Here is a 17,327-nt window from a genome sequence, read left to right as displayed (position 1 = left end):
TTTTCCAAGACTTTGAAAGTTCTTGTAAAACAAATTGGGTGGGAAATATACAACTGCCACAAATAATTTTCTTTCCCCTTTATTTTCTGTAAAACAAACCCTAGGCATATTAAAAGTATATATCCGTAAGTCTTGGCTTGATAGGTACCAATTAGGCGAACTTTGTTAGTCGTTTGTTATGCAAATCAATGAGGCCATGGCTTAACTCTCATGTTAATTAGTTTATAATTGATATTTGGTAAGTGGTGCATGGAGGAAGTTGCTTTTATGCTTTTTATGGTGCCAAGAGGCCCCAGACTAGTTTAAATATAATTACTTTTTATTTTGGGCAAAATTAAAAACTTTCTTTCTTTGTTTATGACAGTCACAAACAATAATTTTATTATGTTCACTTTTTTTCTAAAGCATTTTTACAAAAATTATATCATTTGTATTAGAGAAAGAAAACACTTGGTACATTTTTCTTTTCTGCCTTATTGGTGAGGGTGGCCTATTGTGGGGAGAATGTAGTGGCAGACAATTTGAATGGTTTGAAGGGAATCCTGTCACTGAGCTTTTGCTTAAGGTTTGTATGTGATTGCCGATTGGCTTTATTGCTACTCAAATTATGAGCACCTTTTTGTTTACTACATTACTTTGTTTGAAAATAATGCAAGTCATAATTATTGAACATTTGTAGGTAAAGGAGCTCTATGGTCTTGATGATGATGTTGCATTTAGGAATGTCACTGTGTCTTCAGAAAATAGGCCCCAACCTTAACCCTAGGAACAGCAACGCAAATTGGTTAGTGACTTATAGGCAAGGTTCATTTTTAATTTTCAAACTCCAAATGAAAGTCGTACTAAACTTATTTCTCCTTGTGTTGCATCTTCTAGGGGCCATACCAACAGAGGGAATACCCTGTTTGTTGAAGGTGTTGCTTCCATCTAATTGCACTGGTCTACCTGTATTGTGAGTCAGTAATTGCTTTGCATGATTAGTTATATTATTAGATTATAAGGACATGTCATCTAATTATTCTGGTAATTTAATTCTATGTTTTTTTCATCTTATTTTTGAACTTTGGCTTTAATGGTTATAGTTAAAAAATTTGTTCAATAAGTATTACAGTGATAGTTGTAGACCTCTTTCCCTTCATAGCTACTTTTAAGTAAAAATGAGAGTCTATGTAACAGTAGGAGAAATATTGGAGATGATCAAGTTGAACTTCTCGAGATCCAGATATTCTGATGTTAGATACTATTAATTTGACTGTTATCTCATTAATAAGATTTGGTAATTTTTATTCTAAAATTTAAAAGTCCCATTTACATCATTGAACTATACCGTTAATTTTGTACATTATATGATTTATATAATTTTGATCTGAACCTTGCATCTGAAAAGATGCTTGCAAACCTTGTTTCTTTTGTATGGTTCTTCTGGCCAAATTTGTTGGAGTCTAGTATAATACACTTATCAAAGAGGGACTGAGGATAAAATGAAACACTTTTTTTCCTTTTTCTAATTTTAATTTTATAATTAGTTACAATAACAGGGGGGCGATTTGACCCCTAGATATCTCCGTTGGAAACATCAGGAGGTACTAGTTGAGCTACAAGACTCTTGGTAGGATTATATGAAACACTTAAAATGGGATATGGAGACAAATGCTATATGGAGACAAAGAAAACACTTACAATGAGATAGGGCAGAGCATAATTGGGCAGAAGAAGTATTTAGTTGGAGTAGTTTAGACTTGTTAAGTGTATTGTACCAAGAGGATGGGCCTCGGTGCAATGGCAAGTACCTTCCACCAAATGCGACAGGTCATGGGTTCAAGTATGGGAATCATCATCTCAAAAAAAAAGGGGGGGGGGGGGGGTGGTTAGACTTCCTACCTTCCTAATTTTCATAAAAATAGGAGTTTTGTGCACTGAGTATTACATTTTTTTTAAGTGCTTTATATTAGTTAGAGTAGTTTAGAGTTGTTTATTTTTTTGATAGATTAGTTTGTTGATCATATGGTTTGATTTGAAGAAGTAGATTAAGGATTTAAAGGAAATACATTTTATAAATTTACCTCAAGAAAAAAGGGTTTATTGGAGACAAGTGCAGTTTTTACCGGGGAGAAAAAGTCTTGAAAGTGGGGAGAAGAGGCGGCTGAAAGCTTACTTGGTATATAGGCACGTTGATTTTCAAAAATTAGCCTTAAGTGGGTATTAATGTTGATTGTGAATGATATTTAAGTAATTCAATGTGACATCCATCCTTGAGGAGAGCTCTTTGCACAGTATTAAAAGCTTTCTAAAAGGTTTCCACTTTTGTGTTTAAATTGCCAACATCTACATGTTGATTTCAAATTGGAGCCCATGAAGTCATTGTTTTATTTGTAATTTTAGGCTTTAAGTTTTCTTTTACAGTAAGCATTTATTTCCAACTTTCTGTTGTTGATATTCACATTATCATATGAAAATAAATTTACTATGCAACTCTGTTTTCTGAATTATGCACCACGGTAGGGTTTACTCTTTGTTCCTTAGTTATGATGATTTCTTTATGTCGCAGGTATATTAGAGATCTTCTTCTTAACCCTCCTCCCTATGATATTGCATCCAAAATTCAAGGTGAGTTGTGAAGTGCATTTTATAGATGTGAATATGTAGTTGGATATGATTATGAGCTAAAATAGGCCTCTGAAATCTTTATTATTCTCTCCATGAGTTGTGGAAAATTACATGGCGATAATATGATCAGGTTTTATTTCATTTACTATTGTTTATGTTTTCATTTGTTTTGTTGGTTACAAGAATGTTATAGAGTTACAAGCTGAGAACCCAACTTGAGCATTTATTAATTTTTTTTTTTAAGATTGTACATTGAAGATATTAGATAAACTTTTGCCACGTTCTGAACCTAGGCCCTATCAACCCCCACCCTAACTCTTTTACTCTTGAAACAAACCAAAGTGGCAAAGGTACTGTAATTAAATTATTAACTATCAAGAATTGAGTCTAAACTTTTGGTAGGGTAAGTCATGTTTCTTATGCAAAAAAAAGGTTTTATTTTTAGACAACTGGAGTTAAGCGTTTTTTTCTTTTTTCTTTTTTTTGGGGGGTGGGGTGGTGGGGAAGGGTGAGGTTGTGGGTTCAATACCCACAGGGTGCATGGGTAACTTTCAAATAAATAAAAATTATGTAGTTACTTTAGAGTCGTTTTGATTTTTTTGATAGATAATAAGACTTTTATTGAAAAAAATTGAATATCATGTTCACGATAGTGAAAACTCTAAACAAGAAACAAATACAATATAATGAAGAACTAAAGGAAATAGAGACTAAGAACTTAGATAAAGAAATACAATTCGTACACCCCCAAATACGAGCCCAATGAAACAGAGTACCAAAGAGGAGAGATTTTAGATGATCTAATGTTCTCTCCTTGTCTTCAAAAATGCGGGTATTACGTTCCTACCAAACTAACCACATTAAACATGCCGATGCCATATTCCAAATGGTTGAAAGATACTTTCCAAACCAAGTTCTCCAGATAAAGAAAAAAGTGCTAACTGACCTCGACATTACCCACTGGATCCCAAACATTGCAAAAGTTTCACACCATTAGGCATGAGAAAACTTACAATAAAGAAGAAGGTGATCCACTGATACCCCCATTGCAGTAGCATAAATAGCACCTATTAACCAGAGACTAACCTCTCTTAACAAGATTATCAATGGTGAGTATCCCATGATTAGCTGTTGTCCATAAAAAGAAAGACACCCATTTAGAGTCATTTTCATTCTGTACAAAAGTAGGTGTTGACAAGCTAAAGCTAAAACAGTAAAAAGTTCCTGACAAAATCTACTTTCACTTGGATATTCAATTTTTGAACTGTTTAACTGGCCCAACCTGCATTCTCTTTAGTTCTTATAATGAATAAGTTTTGGTAATAATTATTATTTAGGGGCTTCTATAACATCTAACTGATTGCTGGAACAAAATGCGTACTGGATTGCTATTGTTAACAGCAAGTCAAATAATAATATGCATGACTCAATCTATTCACTGGCATGCTTTGGTTGGCACATTTCCATGATTTAGTTTGCTATTGGTCGGATTTGCTATGGCTTTACTCCCCCTAACAGATAATAGGCAACTACCAGAAATTCAAAATGAAAAGTGTGACAGAAAGAGGAATGACTAACCTGTGATAACCTTTGTGTGGGGTTGTGAACCTGAAAGTTTCCTGCTTTTTTTGTACTTAAACACGAGTCAATTTTCATTGTAAATTAAACATTTTCTTCTTTCTCCATGTTACTACAATAGTATTTTATCTCATAATTGAATATTTTGTGAATATTCTCTAAGCTGTATCTGTTTGGGCAGCAACTTGCAAGCTAATGAGCAACGTGACATGCTCCATTCCTGAGTTTACTTGTGTTTCATCTGCAAAGGTTGTATTCCAATTTCTCTCTTAATGTGTTTTTTCCCTAACTTCTTTATTAGTGTGTTTCATACAAAAATACCTGCACATGCTATATGTTGTTCTCCCTTTTGAAAGCTTTCGTGAAATATTTTTCCGACTGAATTTGTTTCCTCGTTGTACTAAGTGATATTAATAAGAAAGTGGAACCAATATGTTTTGTCACCTATTAGACAATGATTAAATTTTATAACCTAAACTTGCATTTTACAGATTTTTGATTTATAGAAATAACTCGAGGAAAACTTTGAGCTCTTGCTATTTGAAAGAATATAGCTTTCGTCTCCACTTTTCAAGTTTTATGCACTTGATCTATAATAATTTTCTTGGTAGTGTGAGAATATAGGTAATGGGTTAGTCTAAAAGCTACTATGGATCAGTTCATTATTGCTTTTATCATTACAAATTTTAGTTGCTCTGTTCAAGGTGGATCTTTAGATTATGTAAAATTCTACTTCATCAGCGTGGAACTGATAATTCCTATTTTACTAGTCATCCCATGCCCCAACGGCGTCTAATTCCTTGGTGACATTAACCATTCTATTGACTGTTTGAGTACAAGGTTGTAATAAAATTCTAGCTGAGTTAGGTGTTGTCGCTACCAATAAAGTGTGTCAGTAACTTCTATAAATGTGGATAAGCAATATGACATTGAAATGTTAGTTCTCTGGAGTTCATTACCATGAACTGCAACGTGGTGTTATGTAATTGTAAACCAATAATTTTGAAGGAATTCTATTTTGATTTCTGTGTATCCATGGTGAAAAACCATTTTTCTATTTTCTATGGGGCAATTTTCTCTCTTACTCTCATATGCTCTTAACATTTTTCTTTTTATTAGGTAATACTGATTTTGTTATAAAAGAGGACATAGTTTAACTACGCATTATGCGTATCAAACCACTCCTAAGGAATTATACCGTCAATCTCAAGAGATCTAAAAATTCTGATAGAGAATACAATAGATGTTACCCAAGGTAGTCAACTAATTATACAGAAGTCCCAACATTGACTGTGATAACTTGATTATGGTGTTCAATACCATGAAAAATCTACCATTCTTCTCCCTTCAGATTGTCCACATTAGACTGGGGAAAAGGTAATGGCCTTCCAAATCTTTGAATTCCTGTGATGATAAAATCAACCATGCCACTTGTCTAACATCTATACCACCATTTTCACATCACCCAGGATATCCCAAATAACACAAACACAAAACCGACCAAATATCCTCTTAACATTTTCCTTTGGAATGCGTGTATGATCTCTCTCTCTCTCTTCTTCTTCTTCTTTTTTGACAGTGTGTTTATGTAGGTATATATGTGAATATATTGAGTACATCTATGTCTGATTTTTGGTTTGTCTGTGTCTTTCTTTATGTTGTGCAGCTTGTGAAGCTACTTGAACAGAGGGAGGCCAATCATTTTGAATTTTGTAGAATAAAAAATTTACTGGATGACATATTGCGCATGTATAAAAATTCTGAGCTCAATGAAATCCTGAAATTGTTGATGGATCCGATATGGGTGGCAACTGGATTAAAAATTGACTTTGAGACATTGGTAAGTATAAACACCTAACCTTGTTGATTGTTTTTGCACTTCTGTCCTAAATTTATTTTATTAGGGAAAAAGAGAGGTAGTAATTCATCTATATATTACTAAAAGTTGAAGCGTAGCGTTTAATGCTACTGCTTTTACGTTGCGCCACATTAGCTGCCACGTCATTCTTTTTTTTTTTTTTTTAAATATAATTTGTCCTACAATTTTAAAATGATTTTTACAATTTTCAGCCCAATAAATGTAGCCCACTACTTATTTATTTATTTCCACTATCATCCTATAATAAATTTGTATAATTAATCTAGTCCACCTCTTAGTTATTTAGTTTCACTATCAAGCCCAACTCAAAGTCTTTTCAATTCAGTTTTAAGGTTTTGTGTGAGCCTTTTCATCTTAAAGGAAGGAAGAAAAAAAAAAAACAAAAACGTTGAAACCTTTCAAGCTTTAGGGTTTTTTTTTTTTTTTTTCAATTTTCTTATAACTGTTTTTAACATTTATTTTTTTAATATTTATACTTTTCCAACTTTTCTCTCTCCCTTAACATTTCATCTCCCCACTATTTCTTCAATCTTTCTCCCTTCCTTACCTTTTCATCTCCCCACTACCCTCTACATTAATATCATTCTTCCTCTTTCCCTTCATCTTCCTTTATTTTTGTCTCTTCTTATTCACACATTCTTACTATAAATTTGTCACTATCTCTTCTATTCTATGCATAGTTTTCCCTCACAAAAAAAAAAAAAAAGGTTCCCTCTTTCTCTCTCTCTCTCTCTCTCTCTCTCTCTCTCTCTCTCTCTCTCTCTAAATTTTTAGGTGGATTTTATTTTTTATTTTTTATTTTTCTTGCATCTCTACTTTAGGATGATAATTTTTTATATTCTTTAAAACTCTATTTTGAGTTAATGCGATTTAGTTTTGTTTTTTAAATTGTGATTTAGTTTTGTTTTTAAAATTGTTGTTGTTTTTTTTAAAATTTTTTTTCTTTAATTGTTAAATGTTATCCTATTGCGTTATAAGGAATTAAATATAGCATATAAAAATATAATATTATTCTATTATATAGCATGATTTGGATAATTTGGTATTTATTCTGTTACATAGTATGATTTTTTATAGTGCTCAATTTAGATGTTAAACTATGAGACTTTACTAAATTTTTTTTTTCTAATCATTTGTGGTGGACAAAGTACTCTTAATAGTTGTATTAGAAGTACTCTATAATGCCATTTATTTAAAGAAGTAAAGGTTAGTCACACGAAAATAATCAAATAGGTGACAAATTTTAACTTTTGCAATTTTATTTTTATTATTATTATTTTATAATAATGCATGTATAGAAGTTTAATTCTTAGATTTTGCTAATAATTGTTTATTTGATAATATGTTTTGGGTGGCCGAAATTATAATTTCTATAAATAAAATAACCTTAATAGATTATCAAAAACAAAATTTTATCCTAATATTAGTTCAATTAATCATTGTTAAGTTTTATTAATTTTTTTTAGTTTATGTTTTTTTGGTGTTTTGGATTATTCCTATATTACATTTATGATTGTTCCTATAATAAATAAAAATATAATTACGAAATACATTACTCATTATTAGATTAGTTTAAATTGTAAATTTTTTTTTAATAAAACCACCATAAAAATAATTATCATGCGCAACGCGCGGGTTCGCGGCTAGTGTAATATTAAAAGGGGTGAATTCATAAATGAACAAGGTACATCTAAAATTGACAAGTTGCACTGATCACTTTATAATGAACCTTTGCAATGTTGCGTAATTACCTTGCGAAACATTGTAAGAACCCTACAGTTCTACTCGGAACATTCGAGATTTGAGAGAGAGAGAGAGAGAGAGAGAGAGAGAGAGAGATAACACTTAATTGGTGTTACTGCCATGAGTGTAGACTCCATTATTCAAATTGCTTTTCTATGACCTAAGTTGTTCTTTTTGTCTAGATTATTGTTATTCTTTTTGCAAGTGGCCGAGCATATAATTGAAGGTGTCAAACTGGGGTATTAAAGATGGTTCAAGTCATAGTCAGGGTGTTTTGTGCATTATTACCCACTGATTCCTTTACCAATGACAAATGCAGGTCAGCCAGACTCAATCCAAATTGCACCCCTGAGTTATGTGATTAAATCAGGCTGTATAATAACTCATCTCAAGCCCTGATGAGCCTGGACAAGAAAATTTTCTTTTGGGCTGAGGTTATGCAAGACTCAGCTCATCCCAATTGGCATGCCTACTTAAAAAATGTCAAACCTCACTATATCCACCATCATTTTAATTTATCTTCCAAAATAATTTTGGGAGAACTCAAATGTTGTGTTTATTAATCATTTAATCGTTAATCTGGTTAGTAATGACGTTGTCTTATGTCCAATTTACATGTGCTAGCTTCATAAACAGTTGTACTTTAACTTGATGCTTTCATGGATTGTCAGACTATGGTTTGTGGGGGTTTGAATTAAGCATAAATTGAAGTTGATGCTGTCAATATATAATTTCTTGTTCGTCTGCCCAGCTCAATATTTATGGTGTATAATTTTTGTTGTCCTTGTTTTCTTCCAGGTTACTGAATGTGAATGGGCTTCAGGTAGAATTGGTGAAATGATCTCTCTAGATGGGGAAAGTGATCAAAAGATTAGTTCCTCTTCTGTTATTCCGAGTGACTTTTTTGAGGATATGGAGTCTTCTTGGAAAGGTCGTGTGAAGAGGATCCATATAGAGGAAGAACTTGCACAACTGCAAAGTGCAGCTGAGGCACTATCTTCAGCAGTAGGTCTCGAGAACTCAAACTTGCCATGACTGGATATCTTTATGCTTTACTGTGATATTCGGTGTTTCCAAGCAGATCATAATTTCTCATTTGCCTTCAGTTGTGTACAATCTATCCTTATTTGTTAAGCATGGATATGGATAAAAATTATAAGAACCATTTCATATGAATGCCGCAATATGATGAATGCGTGCTTGTATGTATTGTCAGAGTTGCAATTGTAAGGTATTGTTTAGTAATTTGCATGCAATTTCAATCTGTACATCCTTCAATGAGATAACACTAAGATTAAAAGGGTCAAATCCATGTCATAAACTCTTCTGACATTTATCTTTACGTCTATAATATAATTTTATACCTTTGGAAAGAATTTTATTAAATATATATTCCTCATCCAATGTTTTTCCAAGTTTTTAATAAAAGGGGAAAAAAGGTCTTATCAAAATAAATAAAGGGGAAAAAAATTCAAGGTTTATGGAATGTCATATACATATTGAGTATGGAAGAAGTATCAGTAGCTTACTTATTGCAGGTATGGATACTACTTCCAAATATTCCCCATTCTCAACAGATCCTCAAATTGTACAACTGCTATGTAAATTGCACATCTACTTACGAATCCTTGCCAAGTTTGTAGATCTTATCACCAGATTGCACATCTACTTATGAAGCTATGACAAGTATGGTTATCTTGCATAACTACTAGTTATTCAATTTCAACAATTGCTACGCCATGCATGTTGTTGCATGTACCACCCATGTGTTCGAAGTCAAATGAATATTATCATATTCTCATTTTATTCACTACATTAGCAAATTTGCAAGTTGCGTTATTATATTCTTGTGAGTCCTTTTGTTCAAAATTTTTAATTAATGATGCTTATAAATTTTTAATTGCATATATTTTATATTTCTATGGTTTTATTTATGGGCAATTACTTGCAGGTTACTGAAGATTTCCTCCCAATAATTACTAGAATAAAGGCTACCACAGCTCCATTTGGAGGTCCAAAGGGAAAAATTTTATATGCCCGAGAGCATGAAGCTGTTTGGTTCAAGGGAAAAAGGTTTGCACCATCTGTATGGGCTGGGACTCCTGGGGAGGAACAAATTAAACAGCTTAAACCTGCTGCTGATTCAAGAGGTAGAAAGGTTGGAGAGGAATGGTTTACCACAATGAAGGTGGAGGATGCTTTAATGAGGTATCCAAATAAAGCCGAGGAAATTTTATAATGGTTTGTCTCATTAAAATACTTCCCTCATGATAATTATCTTTTGATAATGATAAAAGTGTTTGTTTTATGTTTTGCTTCGGGTATCATGAGGCTGGTGCCAAGGCAAAAGTAAAGGTCTTGGAATTATTGAGGGGACTTTCTTTTGAAATGCAATCTAAAATCAATGTCCTTGTCTTTGCCTCTATGTTGCTCGTTATTGCAAAGGCATTATTTGCTAATGTGAGGTTGGGATCACATATCATCATTAAGCTTTTGCGACATTCCTTACATATCTATAACAACAAATCATCTGGCCCATTAGTTGCATTTCTGACAAGAAAACTTTTGCTTTCTTTAACTGTAGACTTTGTTTACTGATAAGTTAGAAGATTTAGGGTGTTGACATATATTTTTTGCCTAATACCTAGGTGTAAAACTTGGTTAGGACAGGGTTGGCTTGAAATCAATTTAGCTTTCCTGTATCCATATGAGAATCATCTGAACTGTGTTCACTACTCAGCCTTTGAACTGCAGACTTTAAGAAGACAATAATATGCATATCAGTTCATATTTATATTCTTAGTTTTTAACTAAGTTGTATAAATTGTTAATTCTTTCATGGAAATGATTCAACTAAACAAAAGAACTGTTTTTTTTTTTTTTTTTGGGGCATACAGTCTACACCTTAACTAAAGGTTTGGTGTAGACTGTATGTGTTGCAAAGCTACATCCGAGCTCCAACTCAACCTTTTGTCAATTTCATCGTGCTGTATAGTGTTGCAAAATTTTAGTTGTTGATATACTATGTTGTTTCATCACCCCTAGTCTCCTATTAATCTGGCTGACTGTATTTAAATTATGGTTGATTGATATTTTGCAGTGAAGGGAGAAGAAGGTAATGGGTTTTTCCCACTCTTGCCAAGTCACATAGGTCCAAGGTTGTATTCAAGAAATCAACATATGATTGAGCAAATATTACATCATTCCATCTGGCAATACTAATCATAATTGCCATATTTTATTCGCTAATATTACGATATGTACTTTCACCTTTATAGGAATGATTATTAGTTATGCTCTTGTTTATCCCAATGAAGATGTTCGTGAACAGGATGCAACTTATTTAGGTTTTTTTTTTGTTTTTTTTTTTTTTTCCTATTTTAATCTCTAAACTGTAATCAGTTCATGCTAGAGTTGTGAAACTGTTGTCTTGTCCATGCTGATATTGTAGGTGTGAATAATATATCCCATGTGTATGTGGTGTGTTTTTATTTAACGTAGATAGTACCTTGTCCTATTAACTGATATAGAAACATCATTTTTTAGGTTTTTGATGAATATGATAAGTTGTTGGCAGAACTCCAGTATTGTGATTGTGTATATGTTGCACTGGATGATATCTTACAGTTTTCTAACACTAGTGCACTAGATCCCATCAGCATCTCTTACTTCATTGTGTGTTTTTGTTTTTTATCTTTATTTGGAGTTCATTGGGTGACATCTTTGAAGGTCATTGATGTCTTATTTTGTGGGGAAGGGCTGTTTCAAAGACATAGCAGAAGATTGATTTGGAACTACTCTTCTATGTCTTATGTGGACTATTTGAATGGGGGGAAATAATAGGATGTGTACTGGTGTTGAATTTCCCAAGATGCAGCTTAAGTTTTTTTTTTTTTAAGACAATTGTATAAGTGGATGCATGCTTTTGGCTGCATCCAGTTTTCTTCTCTTTCTGATTTCGTAGATCAGTTGAATTTTGGTTGCATTTTTAGGTGAACCTTTTGCATACATATAGTATAGTTAAGGTTTTCCTTCAATATACTAAAGATTGTTTATTACTTATAAAAAAAGAAAAAGAAAAAAACCCAAACGTAAATAGTATATGCTGTATATTAAATTGCCTGTTCTTTGTAGGTATACATGTTTTGACATAATAAGGTTTAATTATCACGGTTACTGCCGACTCTTATGTACTAGAAATGCTAATGTCATTTAATGACAGAAACCATCGTCATTATGTTTTTTACATAGTGGTATGACATTATTGTATTGATTACAGGATGTGAAGCCATTAGATGAAGCATATGGGATGGAGATAATTGGTCTATCACCATATTGGTTTGATGTAGCAGAAGGCAGTGCTGTACATAATACAGTTGCTATGCAATCATTGTTTCTTTTGACAGGACCAAATGGGGGTGGTAAATCAAGTTTGCTTCCGTCAATTTGTGCTGCTGCATTACTTGGAATATGTGGATTTATGGTGCCTGCAGAGTCAGCCTTGATTCCTCAATATGATTCAATCATGCTTCATATGAAATCTTATGATAGTCCTGCATATGGAAAAAGCTCATTTCATGTATGACATTAAATTATCTACATCTTATGTCTTCATACTTTTCAGGCATCGGATATATGGTGTTTTAGCAATGGAGTCATTCTTTGGTATCTTGAATGGCTTTCTTGTTAGATTTACCTCTCTGTACTCATTATTTTGTCAATTGGATAGCAATGTTATCCTTTTGGCGCCATCATATAGCAAATTGGTAACAGGTAGGGAACAGAGAAGATCCACACTCATCTTGCTCTGTGATGAATGCAGAGCAGCATGTTGAACCATAAATCTTGTAGCTTACCCCATGTAATTTGGACAACACTTTGACGAGGTAATTAATCACCTTAATTGTGTTTTGGCCATAAATAGTGTAAGGCATTCAAAAATTAAGGTACATTATAATTTGTAAACTTCTTTCGGGCATATAACATATAATTCATCAAAAAAAACAAAGTCACTAGCCCATTTTGTGCTTTTGAAATATTGCTAACTTATATCTCTAGTGTCCCCTTAGCTCTTATTGTCTTATGCCTACCTCTAATCCATAAAAGCTTTCCCATTTCAAGCAGGAAAGACCCTAAATTTAGAATCATCCAATATCTGCTGAAGCATCAGATTGTGAACTTGTTATGGAAGGAGGTGTAAGATACAATATCAAAATTTCAGGAAAATGTTATTGATGTCCCAAAAACCAAAAGGTACTATAGTTGTCCTTAGAACCAACATTGAAGAGTTTCATGATGTATTCAGTTTAAGCATCAAGCAAAATCACTAAGATGCCCACATACTGTGATGTGATGAAACTTTTGCATTCCTTCCAAATAGTCCACTTAAGGCAAGATGGAAATGCCTTCCAAATCTAAATGCAATTAGCTTGACTAAACTTCTCAAACAGCTCATGAACTTAGGCATCACCTGCTGTACTTTGAATAAAGAGAACACTAGGGGCCACAACTCTCGAGCCATTGGACAAGGCGGAAGTAGATAACTAACTGTTTCCTCAGAATTTTTACACATACAACATGAGTCTACTATAACACTATTATGCTTGGTAAGATTATCTTCGGTCAAAAAATTTCCCAAGCAGTTGACTTCTGCAATACCTAAAATTAAGAGGTTAGTCATTTGACAATTTAAGGAGGTGGTGGTGGATTGTTGTTGCATGTGCTAGAGGAACAGGGAAACCATCGATCACTTACTCTTGCACTGCCCAGTAGCCCAAGAGTTGTGTAATATGGTGTGTTAACTTTTTGGGGTTCATTGGGTCATGCCATGTAGTGTTGTGGAACTCATAGCATGTTGGCCAAGCAAGCTTAATAGAATCAGAACTAAGGTGCTTTGGAGAATGCTTCCTCATTGTCTTATGTGGGTCATTTAGAGGGAAAGGAATACACTCACCTTTGAAGGGAATGAAAGATCAATTTATGAGTTGAAACTTCTCTTCCTTCAGACTTTGTTTGAATGGGCAAATGCTTTGGGTGTTTTTACTTTCAACTCTTTGCCCGATATGCTTCATTTTTGTACTTTCTTTGTTTAGTTTATTTCTTTGTTGCCTTTAGCACACTGCCTGTGTTTTTTTTCCTCTGTATTTCCATACTTTTTATTTCAATGAAGTTTTTTTTTTTTTTTTTTTTTGATAAGTTATTTCAATGAAGTTTTACTGGTCAAATGAAGAGGTTAGCCTTGCTTGAGTTCAAATTTTATTCTTTCATCTATATCTTTCCCTTTGATGTACTAGAACCTAAAAAATCTTTGGCCCTCCTACCTCATGTTGTCTTTCTAGCCTATATACTAGTAAACAGAAATTTGTTATCTAAAAAATCATTCCTTTGATCTTAATCTTTTGGATTTATCAAAGAAACACAACATAAATTCTTAATTTTTTGATAACATGGAATACTAACCAATTGGGCAATGTAAATTCTTAATTTCTTAATTCTTATTATGTGTTATAATATTATTTCGGTAATTAACTTCAATTTTATAACATGCAAAAATGAAGAATATGAACCAATTGCTTGAGTGAATTGACATATATTTGATTAATTCCACTAATATAATAGTAAAATTATCTTTTATATCCTTGATTGGTGTATAATTAAATTTGCTTTTATCTTTTCTTGTACATTGTTTCAATTGTTGCCAAGAGAACTGAATTTAAGCTAGAATGTCATATTCCAAAATTGTTTCTTATTTAATCTGATAAAATAATCATAAAAAATCATTTTACATAAATAATTAGTGCATCACTTATAAATAATTAATACATGATAATAAATGCATTACCCTATTAATATTCTATTTAATTACATAGCCAAAATATAGAATATAGAATACTACAGTTTTGGTTCATACATATATTACATGTCAAATTAATTGTGTTTTTTTTTTTAATAATACATATATAATAAAAATAAACATATAAATTCCTTTTGTATAAATAATTAGTTCACCATCTATAAATAATTAATAGATGAAAAATCAATGCATTTACCCAATCAATACATGGAAATTAATTAATACATTGACAAAAATGCAAAGTTTTGATTTTGATGAGGTGCAGAGGTGGAAGCCTAAATGATGAGAATTCTCATTTCTTCTCAAGGAATGTGCCACTTTGTAGACCACTATGGCTAAATTTCCTGCTTTTATATATATATATATGCTAGGTTGCACGGACACGCCATTTTTGGTATCATGTTGGTGTCGGATACGTGTCGGACACCGAAACGGGTACGACTCGCCAGATTCCGATGTCCGGCGAGTGTCCTCTTTTTTCTTTTTCTTTTCCTTTCTCTGACACCGACACGGCTCCGACGTGGCTCTGACGTATCTGACACGCCAGCAGTGAAGAAAAAAAAAAAAAAATCACAGATTTTGAGAAACCCACCTCTCAAGTTCTCAACCCACCTCTCAAGTTCTCAACCCACCCTCCCTCTGACCTCCGCCGCTGCCCTTTGTCCCTCGCTGGAGCTAGATCGGGCCAATCGGCGAGCTCCATAGACGTCGAGTGACGCCGTGCCTGTCCCTTCCAGCAATCTCTCTCTCTCTTTCTCTCTCTCTCTCGGCGTGGACAACAGGTCCAACAACTCTGACCTCCTCTCTCTGTTTTTTTTTTTTTTTTTGCCGCTGCCCTCTGTCCCTCGCTAGAGCTAGATCGGGCCAATCGGCAAGCTCCATAGACGTCGAGTGACGCCGTGCCTTGTCCCTTCCAGCGATCTCTCTCTCTCTCGGCGTGGACAACAGGTCTGACGACTCCTACCTCCTCTCTCTGTTTTTTTTTTTTTTTTCTTTCTTTCGGATATCAATTTTGGTGTACACAGTACTGTTACTCACTTAGTTATAAGTTATAAAGCGTTTTTTTCTTTTTTTTTTAATCCCACTCTCACAGTTAATGTATTTCTTTACTCAGCCTTTTGTTTTGTCTTATAAATTATAATATTTATTATAAATTTAGTGATTTTTGTTTTAATGTGTCCTGCTATAGTTTCATTTATTTATTAAAGTTAAATATTGTATATTATTGTACTACTTTAGGTGTTAGTTTACTTATTTGTAATTCTTACATAATTTAAATTCTAAACATAAACATATTTTATGTCTAAAAATATTTAAAAATATGCCTAAATGTAAAATATAATTAATTATTTAACCGCCGTGTCGTGTCCTTATTTTTCAACAATTGCCGTATCCCCATATCCGTGTCCGTGCAAAATAGCATATATGTTGATTTTTAAACCTTGTGTCATTCAGTCTTATACTCATATCATCATAATTAACCCTCAATTTATTTACTTGCTTTTAACATGTCAGGTAGAAAGGTCAGAAATTCGGTCCATTATTTCTAAAAGAAGGCTTGTGCTTAGATATGAAATTTGCCGAGGAACAGAAACAGCAAAAGGGACTTGTATTGCTGGTAGCATTATTGAAACTCTTGATAAAATTGGTTGTTTGGGTGTTGTATCCACTCATTTGCATGGAATATTTACGTTGCCACTCAATACCAAGAACACTGTTTACAAAGCAATGGGAACAGTATCTGTTGATGGCAAAACAAAACCAACACTGAAGTTGATAGATGGGATATGTGGAGAAAGCCTAGCATTTGAAACAGCTAAAAAGGAGGGGATTTCTGAATCAATAATCCAAAGAGCTGAAAGCCTGTATCTATCAGCTTATGCAAAAGAAGTTGTTTCAGCAAAAAATGACTCAGAACTAGTGGAAGTTTGTTCTAATATGAGTATTAATGGTTCTGATGAATCTCACCTTCAGTCGAGAAGAATTAGAGAAGTAGTTGCCCATAATTGGAGAGGGTCAACAAACCAAACAGAATTTCTACAGAAGGAAGTTGAGAGTGCTGTCACAGTAATATGTCAGAAGAAGCTGATTGAGCTCTACAAGAAGAAAAAAATATCAGAACTTGCTGAGGTACAGTGTCCTAATTGGTGCTAGGGAACGGCCACCTCCATCAACAATAGGTGCTTCAAGTGTCTATGTGATGCTTAGACCTGACAAGAAATTATATGTTGGAGAGGTACTTCTCTTTTGACATTCTTTTCTCCTTTTTTTTTTTCCTGTTAATTATGATTTCATACTCAGAAAGTTGTCCTGAAAGTTTTTTTCAAGAATGATTAAATACATCAGGCCATGACATCATGATGAAGGTTTGTTTTGGTTACTGGCTGAAAAGTGCCATAAAGAAAATTTTATTGGTAGTTCTGCTATTTCAGCAAGATAACCCAAGCAACCTTAGCTCAAAATATGGTGCAATGTATTTGTCTTCACTCTCTGGCGAAGTCAATTTATTGACGTCATTTTATAATCTGATATGCCTTTTTTTTTTTTCCTGTACATATTAAACTATCAGCTATAATGCTAAATTAACTTTTTCAAAAACTTTTGCTCTAGACGGATGATCTCGAGGGCCGAGTCAGTGCCATCGTTCAAAGGAAGGGCTGCAGAATG

The 17,327-nt window shown here is 33.3% G+C and overlaps 1 pseudogene across 1 annotated transcript; it reads left to right on the top strand.

Annotated features, from left to right (window-relative positions):
• The first annotated feature begins 475 nt into the window (after window positions 1-475).
• LOC115950415 lies at window positions 476-16,911 on the top strand (annotated as a pseudogene). The gene is made up of 12 exons (XR_004083050.1): window positions 476-565; window positions 680-784; window positions 877-952; window positions 2,549-2,607; window positions 4,367-4,434; window positions 5,852-6,025; window positions 8,606-8,812; window positions 9,759-10,014; window positions 10,128-10,272; window positions 10,908-10,965; window positions 12,087-12,386; window positions 16,176-16,911. The product of XR_004083050.1 is annotated as a DNA mismatch repair protein MSH1, mitochondrial-like (transcript).
• The last annotated feature ends 416 nt before the right edge of the window (window positions 16,912-17,327 follow it).

This window comes from Quercus lobata, chromosome 6 (assembly GCF_001633185.2).
Source record: "Quercus lobata isolate SW786 chromosome 6, ValleyOak3.0 Primary Assembly, whole genome shotgun sequence".
Lineage (NCBI taxonomy): Eukaryota > Viridiplantae > Streptophyta > Magnoliopsida > Fagales > Fagaceae > Quercus > Quercus lobata.
The sequence above is the reverse complement of the archived record's forward strand: the minus strand, read 5'-3'. Positions and strand labels throughout refer to the sequence as shown.